Here is an 8,073-nt window from a genome sequence, read left to right on the forward strand (position 1 = left end):
GGCTAGTTGGGTGAGAGAGCCAAACTTTGAACTTCCATCCCCGCACTTCTAAATTGTATGAAAAGAGTGCCTGTTAGAGATAGCCTTTAATCTCCTGTGTTTACAGTGAGAAAATGGACATCTGCAATGCATTTGCAGGCATTTACTGAACCCCTACAATATGCCAGCCAATGCTGTGTTAGGGGCCACAGATGAACCCAAAACGGCAATTATCTGCAGGGGCGGTGGGGGTAGAGGTCTATGCATCAAGGCGATGGCATGGAGGGTCAGAGGCATCCCCAAGACCCAGCCAACCTTCCTCTCTTGCTATGAGCTCTCCTTCCAGCCTCCTCTCAATACCTCAGGGCTGCTTGGGAAGGGGGCCAGGCAGAGTGTCCAGCCCACAGGGCTGTCAAAGAAAGCTACAGGGCAGGGCGGAGCTGCCAAGGGCATTTCTAGCCTGCTCTGTCTCCTCACAAAGGCTGCTGTGTTGGATCTGTTTTCTAAGTCAGATAGCTATTTGGTTTCCACCTCAGAACTTAGTGCCCACACTCAGTGTTACCAGCCTCCATGCCACAGACCTTGGTATGAGAAGGAATTGGGGCTCCTGGTGTGTGGTGGGTGGAGGTCAGGAGAGGCTTTGCACCGCAGCTGGTGTGGGCTTGCTCAGTGAGTAGGTGATGTCAGGGGAGGGCTCTGGGGTGAGGAAGGCCCACACCACCTCTGTGAGATGCCACAGACTGGATGAAGACCCAGAGCTTGCCCCTTAACCTCCATTCCCTCCAGGTGGCCCCACACACAGGCCCCAGGCAAACAGACAGGGCAGCCCCTTTGCAAGTCCTGCCAGGACATGGGAGCCCAGGGCAAGGGGAGACCTGAGCAGTGGGGAAAGACTGGTAGTAGGGGGCAGCCAGAGGCTCCCTAAATAAAAGAGGAAAAGGCTGAAAGGGAAGGGGAAGTTCTAAGCCAGAGAAAAGATGCAAATATGAAGAATCATGAGGCCAGAAACTAAGCTGGACAGAAACAGGTGGGGTCAGGAGTGGCTGGCACCTTGTAGGGATGTGGCTGGTGGCCAGTTAAGCAGAGGAGGTCCTAGCACAGGGGTCCGTGAGTGAGTGCTCAGTGGGGTGCTCTGTGGGAACTCCTGAGGTTGCGGGGCTCCCTCCAGAGTTTTCATGTTTCTGTCAGGGACTGCAAAGGTATAGCTAGTCTGGAACCCTTGTAAGTTAATTTACCAGCGTAGGGATTTGAGGACCATGTAAGTGGAATAACTCTTAACCCACAAAACCATGAGAAAATTTATGTTTTCCCCCCAGGACTGCCTTTCTCCCCAGCGAGTCCTTGTCTCTCCACAGAGACCGCACATTTCTCTTCCTGACCCCTCATTTCTTTGTTCACTGGCTCAGCTCCAGGAGTCTGCGGAGTAGGATGGACGCTTCTTAGATCTAATGCCCTTGTCTTTGGGGCCCAAGACCGTGTTCCCTTTCCCCATGCGACTTAAAATCTAAGTCTCTTGGGCACCTAAAATGGAAGAGCTTTCCAGGGAGCCACTGCATCAGCTGCCCACGTGTCCTTGTTTTTCTGGCTTCTCTTTGGCCAGTGAGGATTTCTTACATTTTCCTATAGTTGGGGGGTGTTTCCGTTTGAAGTCCTTTCTCTTCCACTCTTTCTCCCTTCATTCAGCCTTACAATAGCCAGATTGTAATAAAATAAATCTTATATTGCTTTTCACTTGCAGCCCTTCCGGGGGTTTCTCGTAGCGTTCTGTTTATTGTGAACCTGTCGCCATCACTGTTGCTCCCTTTTCTCTTATACAATTTGCACTTCTTTTCCTCGGGGGACACTCCCCCCCTGGGCTGTCGGTACCTCCCCTCCTTCCATTCTGACTACAGAGGTGGGTGGTGGCCCCTGGCAGGCTGATCATTGCACCATATCCTGGATGTAGGGATGGTCCAGTGGGAAGGCATGTACCCTGAATTGGACAAATGAGTCATTCCATGATTTTTTTTCCAACTCGAAGGTACAGGGGTAACTTTCTCTTCCTTTTGGACCACAGGTTGTAAGGAGGTAGGCCCGGGAACTATCCTCCCCAGATTGACAGCGCCTATAAGTGCAGAGGAGTGGGAGACCGACTAACAAATGCAGAAACGAGCAGAGACAATTAAGGAGTAGAAAGTCTTGAGATTGTTTGAGCTCCTGGATCAAGCTATACCTGGAGCTTCACTTATGAGTGGATAAATTCACTTATGAATGCATAAGTTGCCTTTTTACTTAAATGAGTTTGCACTAGGTCTTTGTCAGGTGTAACAAAAAGAGACAATACAGGGCCAGACCCTTCCGTGACACCCTAAGGCAGAGCCCTGAGGGACCTGGTCCTAGCCCCTCCCTCTGCCCTTACACCGCTCTTCCTCCCTCTCGCGATCCATCCCTATAAGCTCCTTTCAGTCCTTCCGCACATCCTTCCTGAGTCTGCACACAGATCATGCCTTTAGGGAGAGCTTCCCTGACCAGGCCAGATGTCCTCTCTGCTCCCATCCATCGCACGCTCCCAGAGCGTTTCTGTCTGTGCAACTGTCGCAGTCACAATAAGCAAATTCTTAATGTACTTACAGTGCGTTTTCTCCACTGGACTACAAGTTGCACGGAAGGCAGGAACATTGGTCTTGATCATCCTCGGATACTCAGCGCCCAGCACAGAGCCTGGCACAAAACAGGCACTCTCAGTAAGCATTTGTCAAATGAAAGAAAAAGAATGACTTGATGTTTGACCCAGAAGCCTGTGCCTTCTAGCTCTGCAGGCTTTGTTAACTAGTAAGCAGAAGCTGGCAGTCCTGACTGGAATGTGGCTGCAAAAGGCTCCCTGCAACAGGAGGGTGCCTGGGGGTGATTTTGGCAGGTGCCCTGTGCCTGGCTTTGCCTGACCAGGCCAGCAGGAGCCTTACTCCCAGGAGATAGCAGTGTTGCACAGTCTCAACTCAGCAAGTCTCCCAGACTCACTTCTCTGAGACCTTGACCCCTCAAAGCTGTGGAAGTGGAGTTCCAGGTCCAGCTCTTTGCAAAGGCTCAGAGCAGCTCAGAGGCAGAGCCTTTGTTCCAGAGACTTAGTCCTCCGTCCAAGATAAACAGCCCCTTCCCCCTCTCCATCGATGGACCTGGTTTGGTCCTCTGTTCTGGAACTGTCTTCACAAGGGTGGCTCTAAGGTTCCCTCTTGGCCTTTAAATGTTACAATCTCCTAGGAGAGAAGACCCAGGCCGCAGCGCTGGCATCTCCTGGTGAGGTGGAAGATAATTTCTCCCTCACATCCTGAGGCTGCTTCTCACTGAGCCTGTGCATTAGCACAGCCAGCAACATGGTCCACTGGTCAGGGGCTCTGCCCTGTCACTTACCATATGACCTAGGACAAACCCCTCCCTTTATCACAATAAAAACACAGTAAGAGTGACTTCTCAGGCGTATGCTGAGTGACTGAGGCAACAGGGCGAGATGCCTGGTGCCGAACCTGGAGCATAGTTAAGTGCTTTCGGCCCCTTTCCTCTTCCCTTCCCCAACCCCTCCACCACCAGGCCACGTTGGGGCAGGGAGTGAGAAAGACGCCTCAGTGGGATTTTACTAGCAAATGTCTAAAAGCAACAAGTGTCTTCACTTCCCCCAGCACCTTCCTGTCCCCAGTGTGTGACCTTAAAGCCAGATTTAAAAGTGTCACTGGAACTTGCCCCAAATCACGCATGTCACCGTTCCCACCCTCAAGAGCCTAGTTCCCGCTGCTCCACACCACGGTGGGGAGGGAATTCTGACGTCCTGGCCCAGGGGCCCTGGCTTCTTTTCAGCTCATTTCTTTCTTGTGTGGTGGAGCATCTGGGCCATGGTGCTGGAAGTATTTTGGCCCTGGTGCTGGGCCCTTATCTCTGTGCTGTGTGAGCCCCATTCCTGCCGTGTCAGAACCCATTAGGGACCACTCTGCTGAGGCTTTTGAAGGAGTAATCGGTTTGCTGAGGGAAGGGCCGTGCCAAGCCAGGCCAGATGGAGTGCGTAATGAAGGCCCCAGATTAATCTCGCCTGTCTCCTTTTCCCAATACGAGGGCTCAACCGAGAGCTTGGCAGTCTCAAGACAAATTATACTTGTCAGCTTCAAAGCCTAAGTTCCCTTCCAAGCTGGAATGTTAGTGCTTTCTCTTTCTGTCTCCCCATCTCCTTCTCTCTCTCTTTCCTGAAATAAAAAACTGGAATAAAAAATGGGGTGCACATGAAATGTTGTGACGTTTTGCATCGGGGTAATAATAACAGCCTCCACTGGGCATTTGCTATGTGCTGGGCAGTGCAGAGACCTCTCCTGTGTGTGTTTAACTCACTCACTGCACTGCACTAGTCTGCACTAGCGCACCTGTTTATATGTGAGCCCACCGAGGTTTGGGGAAGGTGGCTGCCTAAAGGCCCCACAAATGTGACCTGGGGAGCAAGGATTCAAACCCAGCACTGCACTACATGCACCGGGAACCTTCAGAGCTGCTAATCTCTCTGACTGAAGTATTCGCCTGAAGGGAGAGTCCAGCTCTGAAGCCAAGAACTCAGCATTCTGTTCCTTCCTATTATTAAAAATCCTCCCTGGAGGCGTGGGCTGAGAGCCAGGGGCAAGGCTTGGGCTCCCCAAACCCTAGTCTGTGAGTTATGTGGGAACAAAGATCTGTGGCTAAATAACTTGGAGAATGACTACCTATGATTGATCCTTTCTGGAGTCACAGGCATGAGCAGGCAGGAAGTCCTAAGACGTCCTCGGTGCAAAGAAACCCAGTGAACTCAGCTATATCCACTGTTTCCCTGGATTATCTGACCTAGTAATGTTTTTCAAGGTGCACCTAGAAACATCCAAGCTGCTTAAAGTCCTGTGCTCAGATCAGCACAGGGCAGCCCCTAGGAGCTGGCTGGAATTGCAGAATCTCAGGCCCAGCCTGACCCTCTTGATTTCCCAGGTAATCTGGAGGTGTTAAAGTCCAAGAAGCCTGACTCTGGGCTATAATAACCAAACTAAGGTCTGTAGGCTGGTTGCTCACTAAGCAGACGGGAGTCATTAAGCTACCCAATTTTTGATAGTAACACGATTGTTGTACAATTGGAAAAGTGAACTAAAAAGGAAGGGCTGGTTTTCTTTTGCCCAAATAGCCCCAGCTCCACGACTTAACAGCTCCACGACCTGACATGGAGACTAGAACAGCAGGTTGATCTGGGGCACTGGCCTCCTCTGAGATTTTGGTCAATCCATACCAGCAGAGTTGGCTCTGTGAGATGTTGTTTTCACCTGTATTTCATATGTGTTGCCTCAGAACTGAGCGCCTACCATTTTGGTTAAAACAGAGTTCGCGCTGACCCAGATCTGGGGGGCCCCCCTGTCCTCCACACCTATGGTCCTATCTCCCCTGCCCTTGTCCTCATGTCCCCAGCCAGAGTCCTGTGGACAGAGTCTTTCCACAAAGACCCTTGAGACTCAGGAGGGCAGGCGGAGAGCGGGGAGTGGATCTCAGACCAGCAGGCAGGTAACTGCACCCTCTATCACTGTGACTCCTGAGAGGGGCTACAGAGGGGAGCAAAAGGGGGTCTGGAAGGGAGAGGACAGGATTACCAGTGGAGGAAGGAGGAGTCACAGGTAAAGAATGGAGACCCACTCTTCAGCATCACCCGGAGCCAAGCCTGACTCTAACTAGGTCAAAATTTGGACCAATGATTTGTACTACTGACTCAGATTCAGGCTGTTAATAAATTATTTATTGTGTATAAATCATTTCTCTGGTAAGAAGCCTATAAATTCCTCAAATGCATAGACCACATCTTATGAACCTTGAACAGTTTTCTCCTTGCATGGGGATTCATATGGGAGGGACATAGGAAATACCCCTTAAGTAGTTTCCAGGTCAAATTTGATTCAGTGTTTCACTTTCCTCAGCTGACAAGAAGAAAAGGAGTCAGAAGCCTATGTAGGAGGTTCCTGAGGTCCCCATGCAGGCCAGGGCTCCCACATCCCTGTTTGCTCTGAGTCCCCAGCAAGACTGCCCATGTCCTGGGGTTCTCTACGTCATTGTGACTTGTCAAATTGCTCTGAAAGTAGTATTCTTCTATCCAGGGTCTGGAGAAGGGATAAGGGTAAGGTGGAAAGAGGATGACATCTGTGGAGGTCATGTGTAAGTCTGAATCATGTGTAAGACTCACCTTAGTATCTGGCTATGAACCTCCGGAGCTCTTTCCATCCATGGTCTCTTAATGCCAGATGAAGGACACAGACAGGAAGACAGTTTATTCAGAGCCCCGAGAAAGCAAGTGGACGTGTACTCAGGGCAGCCAGGAAGCAGCCAGCTAGGATGCTAAGTTATGCAGAGATTAAGACATCACTGGATTAGGGGCGGCACCTGGCTCAAAAGAGTAAGCCGCGGCCCCATATACCAGAAGTGGCGGGTTGAAACCTGGCCCTGGCCAAAAATTGCAAAAAAAAAAACCAGACATCATTGGATTAAATTGGCAAAACATACTTTGGTCCTGCTCCCACCAAGGGAGATGGCATCTGTCAATAAGAAAGAAAAACATCTGCTACTGGGTGGTACCTGTGGCTCAAAGGAGTAGGGCGCCAGCCCCATACATTGGAGGTGGCAGGTTCAAACCCAGCCCCGGCCAAAAACTGAAAGACAAAAAAAGAAAAAAAAAATCTGCTACTCAGGCCCATCTCTGTTGAATTTTTATGAAACTAATAATTTGCTAAAGTTCTTAAAACTATAGAATGAATGCATGGTTAGTGCTGTTTGCTGGGAACTTAGGACTTACTTTAATCTAAAAAAACCTTTATTTTATTCCTAAGATGCAGGGATAGCTCAACATATGCAAATCAATAAATGTGATTCATAACTTAAACAGAATTAAAAACCATATTATCATCTCAATATGTTTAGAAAAAGCATTTGATAACATTCAACACCTCAACAAATTTGGCATAGAAGGAACATACCTCAAATTAAGAAAAGCTGTATTTGACAAATCCACAAACAGTGGGGTTTGACAAACCCCGTACAGTGTGTTGTATTTCCCAACATCACACTGAATACGGAAAAGTTGAAAGTATTCTCCCTAAGAACTAGAACAAGACAAGAATGACCATTCTCACCACTCCGAGTGCTGGAAGTCCTAGCCAGAGCAATCAGGCAAGACAAGGAAATAAAATGGCATCCAAATTGGAAAAGAGACTAAGATTTACAAATGAATTTAGTAAAGTGTCAAGATACAAATCAATGTGTAAAAATCAGTAGCATTTCGGGCGGCGCCTGTGGCTCAGTGAGTTGGGCGCCGGCCCCATATGCTGAGGGTGGCGGGTTCAAACCCATCCCCGGCCAAACTGCAACAAAAATAAAATAGCTGGGCGTTGTGGTGGGCGCCTGTAGTCCCAGCTGCTCAGGAGGCTGAGGCAAGAGAATCGCGTAAGCCCAAGAGTTAGAGGTTGCTGTGAGCCTTGTGATGCCACGGCACTGTACCCGAGGGCGGTACAGTGAGACTCTATCTCTACAAAAAAAAAATCAGTAGCATTTCTATAATGACCACACTGAGAACCAAATCAAGAATTCAATCTCATTTTTAAAAGCTACAACACCCTTCCCCCAAGAAAAACAAACCCTGGGAATATAGTTTACCAAGGAAGTGAAAACTCTCTACAAGGAGAACTAAAAAACACCGATGAAAGAAATTGTAGATGACACAAATGGAAAAAGCTTTCATGCTCATGGATTGGAAGAATCAATATCATTAAAATGACTGTACTGTCCACATAAATGTATAAATCCAATGCAATTCCTATGAAAATACCAATATCACTTTTCCCAGAATTAGAAAAAAAAAATCTCAAAATTTATATGGATGCAAAAAAGAACTTGAATAGCCAAAGCAATCCTAAACAAAAAGAACAAAGCTGAAGTCATTGTATTAATGACTTCAAATTATACTACAAAGGCATAGTAACCAAAACAGCATGGCACTGGTATAAAAAATAAACACATAGGTCAATAGAACAGAATGGAGAACCCAGAAATAAAACCACATGCCTACAATCAGTTGATCTTCGACAA

The sequence above is a fragment of the Nycticebus coucang genome, chromosome 22 (assembly GCF_027406575.1).
Source record: "Nycticebus coucang isolate mNycCou1 chromosome 22, mNycCou1.pri, whole genome shotgun sequence".
NCBI lineage: Eukaryota > Metazoa > Chordata > Mammalia > Primates > Lorisidae > Nycticebus > Nycticebus coucang.